The sequence below is a fragment of the Gorilla gorilla genome, chromosome 8 (genome assembly GCF_029281585.2).
Source record: "Gorilla gorilla gorilla isolate KB3781 chromosome 8, NHGRI_mGorGor1-v2.1_pri, whole genome shotgun sequence".
NCBI lineage: Eukaryota > Metazoa > Chordata > Mammalia > Primates > Hominidae > Gorilla > Gorilla gorilla.
Window position 1 is genome coordinate 135991549 of NC_073232.2, and position 23937 is coordinate 136015485.

The window sequence follows — 23937 nt, forward strand, 5'->3', positions numbered from 1 at the left end:
TGACTTCTCCAGAAAGATAGAATCAATAGAAAATATAGACATATGAGAGGAGATTTATCAGGAGAATTGGCTCAGGCGATTATGGAGAGGTCCCACAATAGACCATCTGCAAGCTGGAGACCCAGGGATGCCACTAGTGTGGCTCAGTCCAAGTTCGAAGGCCTCAGAACCAGGAAAGCTGATGGTGTCACTCTCAGTTCATGGACAAAAGCCTGAGAACCCAGGGAGGGCTGGTGTAAGTCCTGGAGCCCAAAGGCCGAGGAGCCCAGAGTTCTGATGTCCAAGGGCAGGAGAAGAAGGGTTTCCCAGCCCCAGGAGAGAGAGAGAGAAAGAATCCACCATTCCTCTGCCTTTTTTTTCTTTCCGGGCCTCCAGATGACTGGATGGTGCCTACCCACATTGACGGTTGATCTTCCCCACTCAGTCCACTGACTCACACACCAATCTCCTCTGGAAACACTCTCACAGATCCACCTAAAATTAATGCTTTACCAGTTCTCTAGGTATGCCTTAATCCAAACAAGTTGACACCTAAAATTAACCATCGTGATCAGTGCTCAAATATCTGTAGACTAGAGAAATGAAAAACCAAAGGGTAATACCCATATGTTACATTTCTCCAACAAAAATGGTTATAAAGCCATTCAAGAAAGATTTTTTGAGTACTTACTGTGGGCTGGGGTATGCGCCTGGCAATAGAATTTCAATAGCGAAGAGTCTCAGTTTACCCTCATGAAGCTTTCAGTCTAGCAGAATAAACAACTTCGTTCAGTTTGGGCCAAAAAACAACAACAACAACAACAACAGAAACCACCAAAACTGTGAGTCTAAGGTGTTAAATACATATTTTCTGGGTACATGCTGTTTACAAAGACACTGAGGGGGGCTTGAAGATGCAGGTCATGTGGCCTTTTATGTGGAGGAGCCTAGTGGACCCTGATGAGAGAGCAACCAGGTTCCCATGTGGCCAAAATGCAAGGCAGAGAAAGCCAAGGGTCACAGAGGAAGTCCAGCAAGAAGCAGCACTCAGCAGCTACCAGAGAAATTCCAACAAGCACATATCTTAGGACAGTCATCACCTTCTTGTACAATATGAGAATTGCTGACTGTTTTAACAGCAGTCATCCCCTCCTGGCTCAGATGCTACTGTCATCTGGCTGTCCAGCTCCATCTTTCCCTTTTTAGTCCAAATATTAAACATTTCTTACTTTTTATACATTCAAAATATCTACACTTGTCTAGACATTTTGTATTTCATTAACTCATTTCTTTTTATACCTCATACCTTCTTCCTGGGGTTAGTTCCCTTCTCCTTGAAATATATTCACTAGAAGTTCCTCAGTGGGGATACTTTGGTGGTAACAGGATCAGGACTAGAGTGAGGCACCTGGGAGGCAAAATTAAAGTAAATGTGTCTGTATTAGTCTGTTCTCATGCTGCTGATAAAGACATACCCAAGACTGGGTAATTTATAAAGGAAGGAGGTTTAATTGACTCACAGTTCCATATGGCTGGGGAGGCCTCACAATCATGGTGGAAGATGAAGAAAGAGCAAAAGCACATCTCACACGGCGGCAGGCAAGAGAAAGCTTCTGCAGGGAAACTCCGCCTGATAAAACCATCAGATCATGAGACTTATTCACTAACACAAGAGCAGCATGGAAGAGATCTGTCCCCATGATTCAAACACCTCCCACCGGGTCCCTCCCATGACACATGGGAATTGTGGGAGCTACAATTCAAGATGGGATTTGGGTGGGGACACAGTCAAACCATATCAGTGTTAACCCTCACTCTCAGGCACTAACCCTAAACTTCACATCACTGAAAATGAGTCCTTCTCAAATTTTATGTTCCAGGCACCTCACTTGCCTCACCTAGTTCCAGCCCTGGGTGGTAAATGTTCTGTTTTTATCTAAATGTAGGTAATTCACTCTTACTCTTGAAAGCCAGTTTCACTGGCTGTACAAGGTTAACGTTCTTTTATTTATCCAAAGATGTTTTTCCACCATCTTCTGGTTTCCAAAGATGATGGAATAATATTTTTGCTGCTATTGAGAAATCTGCTCCCAGTATAACCATTTTTTTCTTTTGTTAGTAATTTGTCTCTTCTTTCAGGCTGCTTTAAGCCATTCTATTTGTCTTTGGTGTTGAGGTTTAACTGCCACACATCTAGAAGTGGATTCTTTTTAGCAGACCAGCTTAAAGGATGTAGGAAGTCAGATTTTTTCCCTCCCATTATTTGCAGAAAATGCTCAGCAGTAATCTCACTGAGTATCATTTTTTCCCCACTCTTGCCATGATCTCCTTTGAACTTCAAAACCTATCTATTGACTAGCCTTACTTTACCTTCTACACATCTTAATTTCTCCTTTATATATTTTTTATCTCTTTTTGTCCCTCTGATGGTTTCTGGGTAAATCCTTCAGATCTATCCTCCATTTCACAGTGATTTCTTCTGCTATGTCAATTCTGATCTTAAACTTCTCCATTACGATCTTAATTCCTATAATTATATTTTTAATTTTCAAAATTTACTGTTGCTTCTGGTCATTTTTTATAGTCTCTTGTACCTTACTCATGTTAACAGTGCCTTCTGTATATACTTACTGTATATTCTGGAATTCATAATTTCATTATTAAGTGTCATCGTAGCTCTGTTCTGTTATATGTTGTTTGGTCTGACTCTGGCTCAAAGGGCTTGTTGTCTTGCTATTTTGTAATTATTGTAAACAGGGGACTCAAACTTACTGGCAGTCTTTTTCTGGGAGTTCTGAGTAACCGCATAGTGTGTCCTTCCTGGGAGGACTTGTGTTTGTTCCTGCCAAGCTCTTAGGGGGCACTGAGGACCTGGGTGCACTGTAAATGAAATGTTCTCCCTTAGGTCTCTTGAATTATACCAGTGATGTAACTTCTCCAAGGGTCAACTTCTGGTAACAGTATCTTAGGGGAGGCTTTAAAAAAGATAGTCCCTCTTGGAGCCAAGTATGAAGCAGATGGGTTTCCATGGCATTCAATGCTATTGGGCAGGTTTTCTCCTAGTTCATACATGATCTCATAGCGTGACTTTACTGAGTCCAGTCTTTAAGCAGGAACATCTCAGTCTGGGCCCCTGCCCTGCACAGAGCACAGAAGCTCTGGGCCACGTGGAGCAGCAGGTGACCCCAGTGAGTGGCAGCAGTGATGCTGTGCTCTGTTATCTGCCTGGTCTCCAGCTCCCACCCTATCCCTAGCCTCAGGAACTGTCTGCTACTACAAAAGGTTCAAGAGCTTTGAAACTGAGTTGGGGACATAACTAAGAGCTAATCTGTCAACTGTGCCTATATTTCTGGGCACAATTCATTTAGTCCATATAAATTTATCAAGCACTTGTGATATACAGTTACATGTTCTAGACACAAATGAATCTATCAGTGAACAAACCTGAGAAAAATCCCTGTGATTATAGAGCTTACTTTCTAAAAGGAGGAGAAAGACAAAATGAATGGAGAAATTACATAGGAAGTTATAAAGCAAGAAATATGTTAGAAAAAAAACTCAACCAGAGAAGGGATTTGAGACTGCTGAGGGCACATATTTCAAAAGGTGCTTAAGAAAGACCTCTTTGAAAAGATATCATTTAAGCAAAAACCTGTGAGGCAGTGAGCCATGCTAATGTCTGGGAAGAGAAAACAGCACTTTCAAAGGCCCTGAGGTTGGAGTGGGCTTGGCATCCTTGAGGCTGGAGTGGAGAAGTGAGGGAGTGTGGCATGAGGGCAGGAAGCTGGGGAGGTCAGAGAATGCCAGACCATGAAGCCCCTGTGGACCATGGCATGAACTCACGTTTTCCTCTGCATGAGATGAGAACCCCTGGAGACATTGGGTCAGAAGAGTGACATGGTATGACTTAGATTTAATGGGATTCCTCTGGCTGTTGGGTTGGGAATAGACGAAGGTAGAGTGGAAACAGCGGGAGAGGTCAGGGGAAGCCAAGGTCTTGACTAAAGTTGATGGAAGCTCAAAGCAAGGTGGTATTTCTCAATGGGACTCTGGGTCTATTTGGGAAGAAGTACCAAGGGGAGGAGCTAAGAAATTGGCTTGGGGTATGAGAGAAAGAGCCAAGTCAAGTAGAACAGCTCTAGGGTTTTTGCCGAAACAGAGGAAGGATGGAATTGCCACACACATAATGCGGGGAAAACTGCAGGAGGAACAGACTGGGTGAGGAGAAGTCTGGGCTCTGCTTTTTGAGTTTGAGATACACAAAGGATAGTTAAGTGGGCATGTCCAGGAAGCATATGGATGGGCAGGTCTGAGGTCAGAAGAGTGGCCTGGGCACAGGACAAATTTTGAAGTTATCAATGTCGTGAGATCAAGTAGAGTTAGAGAGAAAAGGTCTAAGGTCTGAGTCCTGACCTCCCGACTCCACACCCACTTGCAACAAGAGCTCTGAGTGCCTAATGCAATAATAGTACCTAGACACAGGTATAGTCTTTTAAAATAATGCAAAGGTCTTTTGCAACTACTATTTTGTCAGACACCACGCGAATACTTTTTGTGTGGCCGATTATAAAAAGCTCCACAATCCAGTCCTAACCCATCTTCCCAGCCTTGCTGAGTCCCCCTAGCCAGCCCGATTTCTGTCTAGTTCTGATCAGGCCATTTCCACGTGCTCCTCCTTGTCTTGGCAAACTCTCTTTCCTCTCCTGAAAGAGCTCTTCCCATTTCACCGATTGGCAAGTGATGTTTTGTTGAGAAGTAGATCACCAGGCACCTCCTGGATGAGCTGAACTGCAGGGGCTGAGGGTATCAGGAGACAAATTCAACCTACGCTAGGACAAGAGTGGCAGGGAGGCATTACTGGCTTAAGTAACCAAACCACGGATAGAAAGGAGAGGTACCTGGCCAGGTGACAGATCATATGGTTATCAACACTGACCAGGGGGTGGGCACTATGGGAAGACAGATGTCCCATTCTCTTTGTGGCAAGAAGGAGCCAGCCTTGGCAGAAAGGAAGCTAAGCAGGTCTCTCCAAAAAGCCCAAGACTTTCCTGAGATCTGGGCATGGAGGTGGCTCTGTTCGTGGCTCTATAGCACTCTGCAGCATTAGGCGCCATGTGTTCCAATTCCCGGTTCACTTATCCGCTTCCCCACTTAGACTGTGAGCTTCTTGCAGAAAAGGACCGTATTTTGTTCAGCAGCATGTGGACTAGTGCCTAGCAAGGAACAGGTGCTCAGTATAAAGGTTTACAGAGAAACAACAGAAATAGATTCCTAGATAGAGAATGTATGCTGGAGACATTCATACTACAGACACACAGATATTGCCTCAATTTAACTTCCTCTCCCAAACAAGTCAGAGGGATTCCAACATCAAGAGGAATGCCTTGCACCTGACAGCACTAAGACCAAGCTCCATGAGACCCAGGTCATATCTCCTACTTTGCTTTTGCTACAGCCCAAGCACTTGCACCCAAGCCATTTGCATTCACATAACTGAAGTTGTGATGCAGTCTAGCCTCTGAGCTTAAAAGTTAGCAGATGCCAGCCACCAAGTGGCCCCAGCCAGCCTTCAACAGTGAGGTCCCATTCCCAGGAGGATTTGTGGTCAGCCAGCCTGGTTCAGGCTGTCCGGGAGATTTGTCCTGCATTAACCCCAGGGACATGTGGTGGCGTTTCACTGTGATTCCCAGGGGTATGCCGTTTCTCATAAGACAGGACCGACTGTGCACATGTCTGGATACACACCTGCACACACACACCACACACACCACACACCACACACCACCTGTGATCTCACAGAAGAGCCCCTGACTGTCCCTTGACTGCAAAGGAAAGGTGTTGAGACTTCAGAAGCTCAGTCTGTCTCCATCCTAGTCTCTATGGAAACTTTGAAACCAGACATGACTAGGCCAAGCCGAGTTATTTGTCTCCTAAATAAGGAGCTACATCAGAGATCAGCCCCTGGGGCTATGAGTTAATAAGACAAGAACTTTTCAAATAGACATGCACAACACTTCTCCGCCTTTAAATACTGGGGCCGTGTAGACTAGGGACAATTCCTTCACGGAGAACCAAATGTACTTCTATGTCACTATCGCCAGCGTTGGGCTGATGCCTGCAGAGGTAGGAATATCTATTAATATTATAGGGCCACCCTTTGGTAATGATAATAAAAACAAAATAATTATAGCTACGACTAGTTGAGCACTTCCTATGTGCCAGGCAGTGGGTGAAAGGCTCTACCTAAAATTATCCTCTGTAATCTACACAAAGCATTAATCTTTCTTTCTGTAAATATCCTCAGATTCCCAGATCCACTCATTTCTTCCCTCTGCTGAGAGTTCCCTGTGGTCTAGATGTTCTGGGGCTGCTGCTTTGGGCTTCTCTGCCCTATGCCCATTTGCCGTTCTTCTGGTAACTGCACTTTGACTTTCTTCTGGGAAAGCTCTTCCCTACTCACTGGGTGGTATTGTTTAAGAGCTGACTCCATCCCAGCTCCACGGCTGGACATATGGCCAAGGTCTGGCTGACTGGCACCTTCCTTGGTCACGGTCATACTATTTCACAGCTGGACACTCGGCCCAACTCAATCCTGTGAAGAGCAACACCAGGATATTTGTAGAAGACATTTATAAACAGGCCTTGTGTCATACCAGAGTCAGTAAGCTAGCAAGATGTAAGTTTGGAATCATAGGAACTTATTTAACTGTTGCTCTATAACAAGCTACCCCAAAACTTAGTGGCTTAAAGCAACAACTACATTATTAATTTCCATGATTTTGTGGCTTGGCTGGGATCAGCTGGGAGGTTCATCTGCTGCATGTGATGAGGGTTGGCCTGCAGCCATGCAGGGGCTCTCCTGGGTTGGAGTATCCAGACGGCAGGTGAAGCAGGCTGTTGGCTGGGAGTCAGGTGGGACTGCTGACAGGAGGGTCTCTGTTCTCTATGCAGCCTCCCCATGTGGCTTGGACTCCACAGTTTGGCCAATGAGCTCCAAGATCAAGCGTTCCAAAAAGGTCAAGTCCCAGTATGCAAGCACTTACCAAGCTCTGCTTGTCAGTTCAATAATGGTATGTAAATGAAATCATACAGTACGTAGCTTTGAGCTTGTCCTTTTCACTCACATAATGACCTTGAGGTCCACCCAGGTTGCTGTGTGTACCAAGAGTTCATTCCTTCTTATTACTGAGTAGTATTCTATGGTTTGGATGGATCACAATTTTGCTATCCATTCACTTCTTAATGAACATATTAGTTCTTTCCAGTTTGGGGCTATTATAAACAAAGCTTTTCTGAATATTCGTTCCTATACACCTCTTTGTTATCAACATACATTTTCATTTCTCCTGGATAAATACCTATAAGTAGAATTGCTGGATTATTTAGTAGGTTTATGTTTAACTTTTTAAAAAATGACCAAACTGTTTCACAGTGTTAGGCCATTTTACATTCCCATGAGCAGTAGAGGAAAATTCTAGCTCCTCTACAACCTCACTAACACTTGGTATGGTAAAGTTTTAAAAAATTGTAGTCATTCTCATAGTTGTTTTGCAGCATCTCAGTTGGTTTTAATTTGCATTTTCCTAATGACTAATGATGTTGATTATATTTTCATAGGCTTATTTACCTTCCATATATGTTCTGTGGTACAGCTTGTTCAAATTTTTTCCCCATTCTTTAATTGGGCTCTTTGTTTTCTTATTATTGAGTTTTGAGAGTTCTATAAGTTTTTTTTCATAAGATATATCCTATGCAAAGATTCTCTCCCAGGAATAGATTATAGACCTAAATGTAAAATCTAAAGCCATAACACTTCTACAAGAAAACAGAGTTGAAAATGTTTGGGACTTCAGGTTAGGCAAATACTACTTAGCCGCAAAACCAAAGGCAGGTTTCACTAAGCAACAAATTGATAAACTGGACTTCATTAAAATTAAAAACTGTTCTTCAGAGGACAATTTTAAGATAATAAAAACATTGACACTATTTTAATTTTATTTTATAAGTGAGTATGTTCAGCTGTATAAAGATTGACCGATTTGCTTAACTTACCTAGGAAATGAGCCTCCAGGCCTTGGGCCTGGGTCTGAGTCATTCCAAATCACATGCTTTTAGTTATTTTCTAGTGTTTCCTGAAAATGTACAAAGGCTTCCATTTCTTCTTTAGAAAATGACAACAGCTCTGTAAAGCACTTCCCAGTAACTCAGAGGGGGCAAAACACTCAGAAATATTTCCAAAATCCAAAAAGAGAAGAAAAAAGAAAAGATACATTTTTAAGGGGGGGAAAACACCACTCACATGTACAACTTAAACACTCAGAAAAATTTCATCAATATACTCAAAATTGTATCATCAGAGTGCCAGCTGTTGACTCTGCTACTTGGGAAGCTGAGGCAAGGGGACTCCTTGAGGCCAGGAGTTTGAGTCCAGCCTGGGCAGCACAGCAAGACCCCATCTCTATTTATTTTAAAAGCCTTAAAAATAATAACCCCTTCAGGCCCTTAGGAGGAAATGGTGAGGTCTACTTTAGAGAAATGGTTTCCAGCTAAGCCTTCCAAAGGGGCGTCTTCTTTTACAGTCACCCAGGCCCCCACTCTGTTGGTGAAGATGACCAAAGCTCTAAGCCTGGCCCGTGAATAACTGCCAGGAAAGACTTAATAGGATAAAGTTGGCTGACTCATTCTGATACCAACAGCAAGGACCCTGGAGGAGGAATCCACCTCTCTTCCCTTCCCTGCCTTTACTTCTAACTCCTCAGAACAAAGTTGGGTCTCACTGTGGGTGCAGAGTCCACTCTGAAGCTCCAGGGTCACCTTCTAAGTCTGCCAGGGTTGGCCCCTGGGGATGCAGGCCAGGATTAAGAAATAAACCTGAGTGCTCCCCACACAGTCCTCTCCACTGAGTTCCTATACAGAAGAACAAGGTTGAGATAAGAGCCAAAGGCGATTCTGAAACGGACAGGAGGGCACAGATGGGGAGTTGGTGGAAGAAGATGGTGGAAGGGAAGAAAAGTATCAAGAGTTCCCTTAACTGGGAAATCTCAAGAGAGGTGAGTGGACAAACACAAGTGCAATAGGGGGTGAAGTGTGTGAAGGAGCCACTGTTCATAAGCACCTGCCTTTATGGACACGGCACTTTCAACAGGATTACACCAATCCTGAAGAACTTTCTACAGATATACTGTTCTCAGAGAAGAATTCACAGCAGTTAAGAAGTGTTTTGTACATCAGGCATTTTATAAACATTATTATATTTAATCTTTTAACAGCCCTGAAGTGTTGGTGTTATTATTCCCATTTAAAAGATGAAAACATTTAAGCTCATAGAGGTTAGGATCTCAGGTTTAGCAAAGTGTCAAATCCAGACTCAAATTCAACCATTCCTCTGTACCAAAGGGATGTTTCTGCCCTAAAGTGGGATGAAAGTCACTGGGAAGGCTCCCAGGGCCATGCAGAATCAGCCCTAATTAACACGGAAAGAAGACAGAGCTGACTTGCAGGAGCCCATAGAAGACAGGCGGGCAGGGCAGAGGATGCAATGGGGTGGCTGAGAGTGGGTGAGGGGCTTCCACAGGAAAAGAGAAGCAGGAATTTGGGAGCGCATCATAGGGTGCCTAGGTCTCTGGTCATGCTGCCTGACATTAAGGGCTGGTGACACGGAGCTTTCGCTCTGGGACTCTATGCTGCAGGCACTGCAACCAGCCTCAGACATGAAGCGTCCTCTGGGGGCTCAGGAAGAGTCAGGCTCTCCTGCTTGGGGGAGTTAGGTCCATTTGCTCCTGGGAAGTCCTCTCCAGCATGCTGACACCTCGGGCGTCTTCTCCCCAGCCTCCCTGGACTCGGCTCTTTGTTGAAAACAAACAAGTACCCAAACTACCTTCTGTCACCAAAGACTGCCAGAATCCCAGGCTCCTGTGGGGACCAGCTGGCTCCAAATCAGAGGTAACACAAGACCTCCCTGCCCTAGAATATCTGACTCCCGCATGCCTGAGCATGGCCAAGACATTTCCACAGTGATCATGAAAAGTTGTGTTTCTAGTGCCTAAACCTGAATCTTTTATCATGTTCAGTGTCAGGCAATAAGATGAGAAATCAGCATGTGACCAGAGGAGGTCAGAATGACCTACCTTGTCATTCAGGCCTGTGCTTTTATCCTTCACTAGATCCTCAAGAAAAGTCTTCAGTCAGATGCTCCTGTGCCCCAACCCAGAGCAAGAGTCATCTTGACATTGCAAAGTACAGTTTCACACAAACATTCTGAATTTAAAAAGAAACCCCACAGCCTGAGTTTTGGTGGTAGAAGTATACCATTACATGTTCAAAGGCTTCTTCTCCTTCTCATTTTCTCAGACACAGACTCAGGAAGGACACTCAACCAGCAATGCAAAGACTTACGAAGAGATTGATGGGATTTGGAAAATACAAGCAAATAAGGTGCATCTGTGAGCTGAAGCCATAAGGTGGAACATGGGTGGAGGAGAATGGGAAAGTGGGTGCTTCTACAACAGAATATTGGGGGGTTGCTCCCAGAAAAAGGTGATTGCTGGGCTGCAAAAGCAGCACACAGCTCTGTGGAGACAGGGATTCTTGCTGTCTTCTTGACCACTGCGTCACTGGCACCATGTGGTCAAATGAGTGTGTGTTCCATTGACAGTGCACTTGACTAGCAGCATGATCGAAATCAAAGAAATGTGTCAGCTGAGCTTGATCCCTCACATCCAGCAGTCCCCAAGTCCCTGCTGCCTATTACCTTCAACACAGCATTTCCTTTAAGGCCATAAAATGTCAAAGGGGGAAATGATTTTCCCCAGGTTATAAGGGGCCCAGCAGAGATAAAAGTAAGGAGGACTGTCTGCCGACAGGCGCCGCTCCTGTATACCCAATATGAAGCCATTAAATTCTGGAAAGTGTAGTTAACTTGGGGGATCAGTACAGAGACCCCCCATATACACAGGGTACAGCATGGAGTATATCCATCACGGCAGGAGACAAATTTCCCTGCAGCGCTTGTTAAATTTTATTAATCAGACTCAACACGTAGTGCTTAAAGGGAACACAGAAGCCCGGTTATGTAAGGTAGTTTTACCTAGATCACTTATAAGAACTTGAGGCAGCAATGACCAGATCATGTTGTCCCTGCTCCCGGTCAAGGGTGCTGTCAATGGAACGCACACTCATTTGACTACACAGTGCCAGTGACACAGCGGTCAAGAAGACAGCAAGAATCCCTGTCTCCATAGAGCTGTGTGTTGCTTCTGCAGCTCAGCAATCACCTTCTTCTGGGAGCAACCCTCCAATATTCCTCTGTAGAAGCACCCTCTTTCCCATTCTCCTCCACCTGAGTTCTTAGGAAAGGTAACCTCCTTTTCCTAGCCCCAAGGGAAAGGGAGGACACATGACCCAGGCCTGGCCACTTGGAAAATTGCAATCTCTGTGCCAAAGAAACTGGGACAGAGATGGGCATGCTATCTACATTTGGAGTATCCCTGGTCAACCCAAAGTCTTTCTTTGAATTATTGAAATGAAGCGCTTTCCTCTGCAGGTCTTTTAAGATGGCAGGATGAAAGTCTGATGCTGCTAAGACTTATCTCTAATGCTATGTTTTGAGAATTTGTTCAAAGCAACTTCAGAGGAAACCAGAGACAAGATATAAAGAGAGGTTCCCAATGACATCATCTATGCCCAGATTCAGCCATGTGTGATGTCCGCATACCCCTTGAAGTTTCTGTCTCCTTAGCCAATGAATTCTCTTGTATCTTAAGCCTGCTTCAGTTGCTTTTCTGTAGCTTCCAATGGAAAGAGCCCTAACCTCTATAATGAGGATGCCTCTGGACTTGCAAATGGAGCTCCATTGGCAAGCAAAGTCAAGGAACAAGTCAAACCCCTCCCACCCATGGTACCCCAGTTTTCCACTTATACTTAGACCACCCCCATCTTTAGTTCCCACCTCTCCATCCCCCCATAACCAGCGCTACTTCCCCTCCCACAATGGCCCTCACTGGACTCCTAACAGCTCAGGTCCCTCTGCTTTGCCAGATGTCCCTGCCTCTGTCCCTTTCCCTTAGAATGATTTTTGGTGCCAGATACCACAACTCTGGGAAAGGCCTCCCTCATGCTCCCTTCCCAGACCTCAGGGGATACGCTTCCCACCCAGCCTCCCTGCCAGGAGAGGAGAGCCAGGCAGAAGCAACACAGTCTCTTGTGGAACTTTTCTAGGACAGAAAGGCAAAAAAAAAAAAAAAAAAAAAAAAAATCCTACATGCAGAAAACAGAATACAGCTTTTCCTATTGAGCATCAGTAAAGAGTAGGGGGTTACAAAAACAGTTTAACACACACAAAAAAAAATCCTTTATTTGAATTGCTTTGAGACAAATGTGACTTGTTCCCCCAAAAGTTAATTTTAAAAAAAGTGATCCTTGTAATCTAATCTCTTAGAGCTCATATTTCCCCGGGACAGTATTTTAGGGACTGACTTCAGCTGTGACCGAGTTAAAATGCTTTAAAAACATTGCATCAAACAACAAAAGTTCAAATAAAGATGGCCTCCTTTTTTTCAGACTCATTGATATGATTTTAGAGGCCTAGGTTATATGCATTAGTTCTTCTGGCGGTAAGGAGGAGAAAAGAAAAAAATTAACAGAGTTGCTTCTAATCAGAGGTCACAAACCCATGTCCGCAAACTGAATCTGACATTATTTTTATTTAAATTAGTGGCCAAGAAGACATCCCTGCAAAATCCTGATTTCTGGCTTTACTGGAGGAGTCAGCAGAACTGGAAACCCCAGGATACCTTTTGTGCTGTGCTGTTGTGCTCGGTAATTCTAGCATTTCCGGTAATTTTCTCCCGTTCCCACTAGGTACACTGGTTTGCTGCCCCTATCCGTAGTCTCGTCCGGATCGACAGTAGTGGCACCTCCCCTGGCAACCAGGCAATCAGGTGGCACATACAGGTTCTATGAGGGGTGACCACAGCCTGGGTGCTGGGAGAGAAGGTGGCGGAGTGGAAAAGAGCTATTCCAGCCAGGCCCTCCCGCACCCCCACTAGGATCTTCTCTCTTGAGGGACTCCCAGCCTCCCTATGGAAGAGCAGCCAATCTAGAATCTGCCCCTAGACTCTGGGCCGTCTGTTTTCTCCTCTTCCACCCCTCCCCGCATGGGGCTGGTGCAGCCGCACACTCAGGCTTGAGAGGTCAGCCTGCGCGGGCTCCCTCTTCCCAAGGAAGAGGATCTTGGGCTGGCCCAGATACCGCTTCTCCTGAAGAAGGATTTCAGTCAGACTACGAGGACTGGGAAATCCTAATTCAAATCATTCTAAACAATCTTAAGAAAAGGAAGTTCCATGATCCTTTGAAACAGCCCACAACTGAAGATCTGATGGCTGCTGTTCTTCACCTTGCTAAGTAGTTCACTGGCTCCTGGCTGGCGCCCCCATCTGCTGCCCCAGCTTGAAGAAAAGCAAGATGGCGCCTCCCCTCATTAAAAACTACTGTCTGGCCCAGGAAACCAGGAGGGCAGGCGGGTGACTTACCTTCCAGGCAGTGCATGAGGAATTGCAGAAAGGGCTCTCCCTGACCTGGCCTCCCACTAAGGTCTAGTCCTCCAGGGGCTTTGGGCTTCGAGGGGGCAACTCCTCCTGGTGTGGAGGCTGGGAACAGGCAAGTGATGCTGACGGAAGGATGTCCCGAGGAAGAGCCTCACGCTGCTCTCGCCTACAGTTATTTTTCTATTGGCTGATACATGTTAAATACAAAACTCACGTCAGGAACGAGAATATAAATCAGCCTCTGGCATTTATGCTGAGTGGGATGACTGATAGTCACTTAAATGTGAAATCCAATCCTGCTAATTTTTCAGTAGCTCGATGCATCCCCAGGAGAACGCAGAATTTCTTTGCAGGACACAGCCACCACCACCAACTGTTTTCTTTCCCATAGAAGGTACCTTTCTGTTCCAGAAACATACTCGTTCCTTTGTGTAGAAAACTTTGCATGAGGCCCGGCGCAGTGGCTCGCGCCTGTAATCCCAGCATTTTTGGGGGCCGAGGGGTGGGGGCAGATCACTTGAGGTCAGGAGTTCGAGACCAGCCTGGGCAACGTGGTGAAACCCCATCTCTACTAAAAATGCAAAAATTAGCCGGGCATGGTGGTACACGCCTGTAATCCCAGCTACTCAGAAGGCTGAGGCACGAGAATCACTTGAACCCAGGAGGCAGAGGTTGCAGTGAGCCAAAATCATGCCACTGCACTCCAGCCTGGGTGAAAGAGTGAGACTCGGTTTCAAAAAAAAAAAAAAAAAAATTGCATGACATATGACACACAAGACATAGGCCAGGACTACAGAGGTTAACTAACTATATTATCTGGTTGGTCAGCCCACACAGGGCAAACCCACTGTACTGACAGACATCATTTAGAAAACTTGGTACACCTTCGAATCCATTTTTAATTTATAGAAAAATACTGTGCTTATCTCCAAGGATTATAACCAACTGATACTATGGAGGCATATGCTCCCTTTCTGAGCAAATGATGACTTATGTTCCTTTCCCATCAGTACAAAGAAGAGGTAGAGTGTTTGTTTGCTAAGACTCTAAGAGTGGAAGAGAATCCTACCTAAAAATGAGCTTTTAGAATGCAGAAATAGTGCGCTGGTTTGTTTGGCTAAAAGCCAATGGGCTTCATCAGCTTAGCACAAAGAAATGTCCCAAATATGGGAGAGATGGACAGGGAAGATGGATGGCAGCCTGGCTGATTTCAAGGCCAGGAGTCATGGCCTGGGCCACCATCCTGTCTGGTGAGGGGGAAAAGGACCATGTTGGAAGCACTGGTGGCCACGTCTAGGATTAACGTTTTATCAGCAGTAAGTGGGAGAGTTAGAAACGTTGGACTTCAGACTCGACATTGCCACTAGAACCTGTAGCGTGGAATCCCTTCGAGCAAGCCCTAGAGTGCCTGAAATGGTCTATCACTATCCCCTACAGCTGCTGCTGTGTTCCAGACCCTTGCTTTCTCCCCTGGACTGGTGCAGGAGCTTCCAGCCAAATGGCTGCTCCTCTCCCCAGTCTTCCCCCCTGCTAACTCCATCCTTCCTGCTGCTGCCAAAGCTTCCTCACTAAAACATGAAACAGATGAATTGGAGAAAGGCCAGTCATCCTTGGCTCTATAGCATCTCTCAGGATTGCTGAACCACATATGTGTGCATGTAGATGTGAATTTAGGTGTTATGCATGAACACATGAACCATGGATCCCCACCCAGGCAGACCTTATAGAGATAAGGTATATTTTCTCCCCCAGGACATTTCATTCTTCTGCAGTGACAGGTCCTCCGTCTCCTAATCCCACCATCCCCCAGCCCATCAGGAGGGCTCGAGGTTTACCCCAGCCTCATCTCTCCCTCCAGAAAGCCACTTTCTTGGACAAAGATGCTTACATCCTGCAGCTCTTTCTCCATGCCCTTCTTGAATGACTTCTACTTGCAAGGTGGCTGAGTACATCACACATTGGACAAGGGATTACCTCACCTGACTCCCTCCACCTGTGACCCCATGGTATCATCTTCTGTACATCCACAGCAAACCCACTGGGACCGAAACAACTAGAGAAACCCGAAGACCTAGCAAATGCCATTTTGGTGAGGACAGAGACATTTCCTGTTTCCATCTCTGCTTTATCCCCTGAGCCTCGCACAGTGCCTGGTAAACAGTGGGTGTTTGTAAATACTTGATAAATGAGTAAATCAATGAATCGGTGTTCACCCCAGCCTTTAGTCCTTTTCCTGCCCTCCTGTTACCAGTGGCTTAGGATTCCTTATAACCAACAGTGCATCGGGGAGAAGCAGGCAGAGAAATTCCTGGGCCTTCACTGGTCCAGGTCTTGAAATGGTGAATTCAGAACATCTTTCTACTCAGTTGTCCCATGCATGGGTCATTTGCCCCGGCTCACCTTGCAAAGATGCCTCACTTGGTGTTACAGATGCCAATGGTGACCAGCGCCAGTCTCCTCAGTTCTGTCCAAGGGCTCTGCATTGCTGGCTTTTCTCACTGGGCCTTCTGTGGGCACCCAGGAGCCCACCAGCCTTCACACAAGTGTAGCTTGAAAGTGCAGGGAGTGAGCACCCTGGGGATAAGCCTTGGCCAATGGGAGGGGAGCAGGGGACAAAACCTCCCATCCTGCACATGGCCATAGCAAGACCATAGCAAGAGGCATTCCATAGGCTCCCGCTGCCATTCACAGTGAACTTCATCCTAGCTTCTCCCCTACCATGTCTCTTTCTCTGTTCCCTCCCTCCTGCTTCCTGGAACCACCCCCCAGATGACTCCCTGCACTCAAGTTCTCATCTCAGACTTGACTGTTGGGAACCCCCAAACCAAGGCACACAGTTACACAAAATATCCCATTGTGGATATTGTTGCTCCAAACTCCCACCTTGCAATCTTTTCAATCGTCTGTCCTTTACTAAATGCCAGTCTCTCAAAATTTCTGCCGCTTGATAATTGGAAAAAACCTCAGGCAAGTTCCTGGCCATCCCCAGGCCTCATTTTCCCATCAGGAAGAAGGAAATAAGCACACCTGTCTCCCCAGTCTCCCTGCCTGGCTCACTGGGCAGGCAAATGTGTGGGAGGTGATTGCGAAGGTACCAGATTTGCCAAATATACGCTTGCAATTAAATCCAAAGGCCTGTCCCACAGTTGCTTGACTTTTTTTAAAGGCCAATTTATCCTCCTTTCTTAAAGACTAAACAATTTTTCCACTTCATTTATTAAAATAAAGCTCTTTAACTTGCATGCTTTTAGACTAACGGAACAGTACTCTGAAATGACCCCATCACTTCTCAGTGAGAAGCTGTGCTCCCTGTTCTTTGTGCTTCTTGGGATTGCAAGTGCGGCCTTTGTGAGTGCTCTGTGGGCCTGGAGCAGCCATATGGAAAGGCTCACAGCTGAACCCAGCAGTATCACTTGCCTTCCTTCTTCAGCATCACCTGCCTTTCCCCACCCTGGTTTTTTTTCCCTTTCTAATTTGGGGTCCTCTTATAGCTCCTCAAATACAATGTACTCGTGTACCTCAGAGCCACTGCACAGACTGTCCCCTCTCCCTAAAGAGACCCCGCTCTTATCTTCCCCCTCCCCTACCCCACCCAGTCAGCCAGGTGAACTCTGGTTCATCTTCTGCATCCAGGTGAAAGGTCACCTTCCTTGCCAGTCAACCCCCACCCTCCCACTGCAGTCATCAGAGATGAGCAGCCTCTAAAACCTGCCCTCGAGGTGCACATACATGCCTTTGCTGTCACCTATGTTAGAACCACAAGGCTGGAGTCTTTCCCCCTTAAGAGTTCCCAATGCCTATTAGATGGGACCACAGCAGACACTCAAGAAAGGCTTTTCACAAAGCTCATCTTATAACAAACCTGCATTTTTAGGGATTCTGTGCCTCTTTGAGCCTCTAGGGAGCGAGTAGAGGTGATTTGCAGGGAGAACCTGGGCATTTCCGCACCTCTGACCTTACAACCCTCAAGAGCACCAACATCCCGTCCTGATGCTGTGTGATCCCCGCTGCTCCAATAGTACTGTGGGTGTTGGCACAACAGACAGAGCCTGAGCTGGAAAGAGATTCTCACAACCAATGCTAGGGCTGCAGGTGAAGGACATCGCCAGTTAGCAGCACCACGGAGAGAAACTCTGCTCTGAAGAAAAGTCCATATATCACTATCCAGAGGCAGTGGATCATGAACAAATACTCCTGTGAGCCAAGTGCGCGGGTTTGGTTTGCCTCCTCTGTACTAAAAGGGGTCAGGGTAGGGTAAGCGCTTAGTATGGCTCCACCTGTACAGCCCTCTGTGAGGCAGCCTCACCTCCTCATTTGCATAACGGAGCTGAGGGGAATTTCCTGCCTCCCCTAGGGGGTTGCTGAGAAGAACAAATAAAATAATGGATGTGCAAATCCTCTATAAATTGCAAAGTGCCATGTAAATGAAAAAAATATTTACCCTATATTCCTAAAAAAAGAAAAAAAATGAGGGCAATAGAGTTGACTCCAAAACATGAATTTTTAAAAGCAGCACAGGATCCTCCTCGGCTCTCTGCTGTTCTCTGTGGGCACCTTGCAGGTGCTCAGTTCCACCACCTTTCCTCTGCAGATGAGGACCCTAAGCCAGAGCAGAATGAAGTCACTTGCTTGGAATCACACAGGCAGTGAGTGACAGAGTCTGAACTCAAATCACTTCCTCTTTCTTGTGGAAATAAAGACTAACCAAATGGGAATGAGCTGTTTATTCCGAGCTTGCTTCAGCAAGGGAGGCAGCCATCATCACTTGTGTTTTCATAGAAACTCAAAGAGGAAAGGCAGGGAGAGGCCAGCCACAGCGGCTAACACCTGTAATCCCAACACTTTGGGAGGCCAAGGCAGAAGGATCACTTGAGACCAGGAGTTTGAGACCAGCCTCGGCAGCATAGTGAGATGCCCATCTCTACAAAAAGTTTAAAAAATAATTCACTGTGTATGGTGGTATATCCCTGTAGTCCCAGCTACTCAGGAGGCTAAGATGGGAGGATCACTTGAGCCCAGGAGATCGAAGCTGCAGTAAGCCATGTTTTCGCCATTGCATTCCAGCCTGGGAGACAGAGTAAGACCCTCTCTAAAAAAAACAAAAAACAAACAAACAAAAAAAAGCAGGCAGAGGAGTGGGAGAGCTTCATAGCAGAAGAAAAGGAAGCTTCCGCTGGTCCCTGACTGGAGGCTGTGGGCACAGGAAGCTGTAGATGGACTAAGTAGAAGCAGAACATTCTATGTCATTGGTTAGGGGAAAAATAAAAATCTAACCTTCTCTGGTTGGTCCTAAGTTGGAAGCAGGGACAAAAACTAGGGAAGCGGTTCTTTATTATTCGAGCCTTGGTCATTTTGGACAGACTGTTACAGAGGTTACTGTGTGGCTTCCTGAATTGCGCTAGATATAGTGGCCTGGCTTCCTGCAAGTCTGACTTATAAATAGTAGGCTGGTTTCCCAGGCTAGTTTTCTGGACTGGTTGCTGCAGGTTGTGGGTCAGAATTCAATTGCTATAGATGGTCAAGCCTTCCTTGCACTATATAGTCAGTCTCTCACTTTCCTGTATCACCTGACTCAAAACCCACTGCTTTCACAAACAGGATGTCTTTCTTTATCAGGGTTTTAGGAACATAGATAATTTCATCCTTAATGAAATAACTAAGCAAGCAAGCACCCTAGAAAGCTCATGACCTTTTCCGTTATCCAGAAGAAGGATCTCATAAAGTTCTTTATTGATCAACTAGAAGAGAGGAAGCAATGTTTGGAAATAGCACGTTTTCATACTCTGTAAATTCAGAATTGTCCAGGATCACTGATAGTGTTTACCAGGCTGAAAGTTTCCACCCAAATGTGTGAACACAGCAGCATTCACAGCTCCAACAAGGTTAGTGTACACAAACATTTTTATTCTCATCCTCTAATTCCCTTCTTTTTTTTTTTTTTGTTGTTGTTGGTTTGTTTTTGTTTGTTTGTTTGAGATGGAGTCTCACTCTGGTCACCGAGGCTGGAGTGCAGTGGTGCAATCTCGACTCACTGCAACCTCCACCTTCTGGGTTCAAGCAAGGCACGTGCCACCATGCCCGGCTAATTTTTTGTATTTTTTAGTAGAGATGGGGTTTCACCATATTGGCCAGGATGGTCTGAATCTCCTGACCTTGTGATCTGCCTGCCTCGGCCTCCCAAAGTGTTGGGATTACAGGCGTGAGCCATCACGCCCGACCCTCGTCTTCTAATTCTTAACAATGGCTGCCAAGTTATGAGGTGAGGCCCAATGACAGCTCGGGCAATGTTAGAAATTGTAGGCGATTTGGGGAGGATGCTGGGAAAGGGCCTCAGTGCATAAAGGAACATCTGAAAACAGCTGAAAACAGCCCAGTAACAGTGTTATTCATTTTAGTCACTGTGTAGTGTTTTGGCTTCTGGTATCTAAAGTTCTCAGGCAGATTAAATTATGAAAATGTAAGCAAAATTGTTCCTGAGTTCTGTGTTGCTTATGGGTTGGAGATGTTGACTTTTGCACCATCAGAGAGACCTGAATTGGAGTCAACCCAGAAGCTCTTTGAACCTCATCTTTTAGGAATTTTCATGGAGGCTTCATCATATAGACATGGTAAATTATTAGCCCATTCTCTATCCCCTGTCCCTCTCCTGGAGGATGGGATGTGGGGCTGGAAGTTCCAAGCTTTTAATCATGGCTTGGTATTTCTGGTGATTAGCTCCATCCAGGAGCCCACTAAGAGTAGCCTCATTGGAACAAAAGGTGCTCCTATCACCCAGAAAATTTCAAGGGATTAGGTGCTCTGTATCAGGAACTGAGGTCAAAGACCAAACATTCAAACAAAAGATACACCTAGCACCTCTATGGCTCAGGAATTACAAGGACCCGGGAACAGAGACTAAATATATATTTCTGATTGTAAATCACACTATCACAATATTGCTCCCCCAAAAATACTCAGGGTCCTGTTCTGACAGATGCAGGGGATATTAGGTAGAACCTCAGGCTGAGTTCCCCAGAAACAGCTTCTGGGATAAGGATGTGTGTGAAAGAAATTTATTGGAAAGTGAGTCCAAGAAAACCTGATAGGGGCGTGGAGACCTTCGATCAGGAAAGGAAGGCACCAAGCAAAGATGTGATGTCAAGGAAAACCTTGGCTCAGTCCCATGGGAAGTTCTGGGGACCATGTAGAGTCCAACTCAGAAATATCCTGATCTAGGAGCGAGAGAGCTGGGGTATTTATAGACTCACACCCATCACTCATTGGTGTGATCACTCATTGGTGGGGGAGTGCTCCAGAGAACAGCATTCCCAGGCACTATGGCTCTCCAAGCACAGGCAAGTGAGCTCTGAAGGCTGAGGGCAGCCCTATGCCTGGAGGGGCCAGTGCCCTCTCTTCAGAGTAAGAGCTCACCTCTCAGCAGTCTTTTGTTTGTCCATTTGTCTATGTAAATGAGACAATAATTTTGTGCCTACTAGGAAAGACAAGAGCTCTTTGATACTTGGAACTGTGAGTTTTTATGAGTAGCAGCTAAAATGGTAGAATTGAAGCTATAAACTATCTACGGGATCATAAGTCTAGGTGTCTGTAATTCAGAAAACTACCTTTCATTGTGTATTTGATGTTTTTGTATATCCAGAGCGTATTAATAAATTGAATTTTAAAAGTCTCTTAAATTAAAGGAGCTAGGCTGGGCGCGGTGGCTCACCCTTGCAATTCTAGCACTTAGGGAGGCCGAGGCTGGTGGAATCTTCAGAGGTCAGGAGTTCAAGACCAGCCGGGCCAACATGGTGAAACCCTGTCTCTACTCAAAATACAAAAATTAGCTGGATGTGGTGGTGCATGCCTGTAATCCCAGCTACTCAGGAGGCTGAGGCAGGCGAATTGCTTGAACCCAGGAGGCGGAGGTTGCAGTGAGCCAAGATCACGCCACTGCACTCCAGACTGGGGAACACAGCAAGACTCTGTCTCAAAAAATAAAAAAATAAAAGAGCTATATTTTGGTTGGATACAAACACTTCTAGAAATGAAATTTTCCCAAATTACGAGAAAATAAGGACATTAAACTTTTAATACTTGAAGTGTGTCAGCCAAAGCTAACTTAAAAGCATTTTAGGAATCCATATAATTAAGGTAAATCTTTGGCAAATGAGACTAGTTTAATAATTTTGATTAATAACAAGGCAGCTATGTCTTTCTAATTAATGCTATGTATAACGTGAGGTAGATTTTATTCTACTATACACACTGTTTCCTAACCTTATTCAGGTTTACTGCTCAAATAAGCTAGCATTATTCCTAGTTAATGTTTAACGCTATAAAAAATGTAAATTTGTGTTCAACTAAATGGAATCATTATTCTGACAGACTGTACACAGACATCCCTCATTTTATTGTGCTTTGTGTTATTGTGCTTCATAGATACCTCTTTTTTTTATAAATTGAAGGCTTGTAGCAACCCTACAATGATCCGTTGGTGCCATTTTTCCAACAGCATATGTTCACTTTGTGTCTCTGCATCACATTTTGGTAATTCTCACAATATTTCAAGCTTTTTCATTTTGATTTTATCTGTTATGGTGATCTGTGACTAGTGATTTTTGATGTTATTATTGTAATTGTTTTGAGGCACTACGAACTGCACCCATGTAATATGGCAAACTTAATCAATGAATGTTGTATGTGTTCTGACTCCTCCACTAACCAGCCCTTCCTCCATCTCTTTCCCTTTTCTCAGGCCTTCCTGTTCCCTGTGATAAAACGATATTGAAATTAGTCCAGTTAATAATCCTACAGTGGCCTCTAAGTGTTCAAGTGAAAGGAAAAGTCACACATCTCTCACTTTAAACCAAAAGCTAGAAATGATTAAGCTTAGTGAGGAAGGCATGTTGAAAGTTAAGGTAGGCCAAAAGCCAGGTAACTTGTGGCAAACAGCTAAGTTGTGAATTTAAAGGGAAAGTTCTTGAAGGAAATTAAAAGTGCTACTCTAGTGAACACACAAGTGATAACAAAGCAAAACAGCCTTATTGCCAATATGGAGAAAGTTTGAGTGGTCTGGATAGAAGATCAAACCAGCCAAAACCTTCCGTTAAGCCAAAGTCTAATCCAGAGCAAGGCTCCAACTCTCTTCAAGTCTATGAAGTCTGAGGGAGTTGAGGACGATGTAGAAGAAAAGCATGAAACTAGCAGAGGTTGCTGCATGAGGCTTAAGGAAAGAAGCCATCTCCATAACATAAAAGTAGAGGGTGAAGCAGCAAGTGCTAATGGAGAAGCTGCAGCAAATTATCCAGAAGATCTAGCTAAGACCGCTGATGAAGGTGGCCACACTAATCAATGTATTTTCAGTGTAGACAGAACAGCCTTACATGAGAAGTAGATGTCATCTAGGACTTTCATAGCTAGAGAGAAGTCAACGCCTGACCTCAAAGCTTCAAAGAACAGACTGACTCTCTTGTTAGGGGCTAATGGTGACTTTAAGTTGAAGCCAATGTACATTTGCCATTCTGAAAATCTTAGGGCCCTTAAGAATTATGCTACATCTCCTCTTCCTGTGCTCTATAAATGGAATAACAAAGCCTGGATCACAGTACATCTGTTTATAGCACGGTTTATTGAATATTTTAAGCACACTGTTGAGACCTACTGCTCAGAAAAAAAGATTATTTATAATACTACTGTTATTGACAATGTACCTGGTCACCTACAAGCTCTAGCAGAGAAGTACAAGGAAATTAATGTTGTTTCCATGCCTACTAACACCACATCCATACTGCAGCCCATGGATCAAGAAGTAATTTTGTTGTACAAGTCTTCTTATTTCAAAAATACATTTATTAAGGCTATAGCTGCCATAGATAGTGACTCCTCTGATGAATCTGGGCAAAGTAAATTGAAAACTTTCTGGGAATAATTCACCATTATAGATGCCACTACGAACATTTGTGACTTATGTGAGGAAGTAAAAATATTAACATTAACAGCAGTTTGAAAGATGTTTCCAATTCTCATGGATGATTTAGGGCCCAAGACTTCAGTGGAGGAAGTAACTGTAGCAGATATGGTAGAAACAGCAAAAGAACCAGAATTAGAAGTGGAGCCTGAAAATGTGACTGAATTGCTGCCATCTCATGATACAACTTTAACTGATGAAGAGCTGCTTTTTAAGGATGAGCAAAAAAAAATTGTTTCTTAAGATGGAATCTATTTGTGGATATGCTGTGAACATATTGCCACAGCAACCCCAACCTTCAGCAACCACCACCCTGATCAGTTAGCAGCCATCAACATTGAGGTAAGACCTTCCACCACCAAAAAAATCAGGACTCCTTGAAGATTCAGACGATCATTAGTCCTTTTAAAAATAAAGTTTTTTTTTTTGTTGTTGTTTTTTTTTGGGATGGAGTCTTGCTTTGTCACC

At 44.7% G+C, this 23937-nt stretch overlaps 1 long non-coding RNA gene across 1 annotated transcript; it reads right to left on the reverse strand.

Moving 5' to 3' along the window:
• Window positions 1–671: 671 nt before the first annotated feature.
• LOC129524910 (uncharacterized) lies at window positions 672–8129 on the reverse strand. Its single transcript, XR_008668874.2, has 4 exons — window positions 8032–8129; window positions 1500–1609; window positions 1286–1387; window positions 672–746 (listed from the first exon to the last, which is right to left on the reverse strand). It is a non-coding gene; the product is annotated as an uncharacterized lncRNA (long non-coding RNA).
• Between the last annotated feature and the right edge of the window lie 15808 nt (window positions 8130–23937).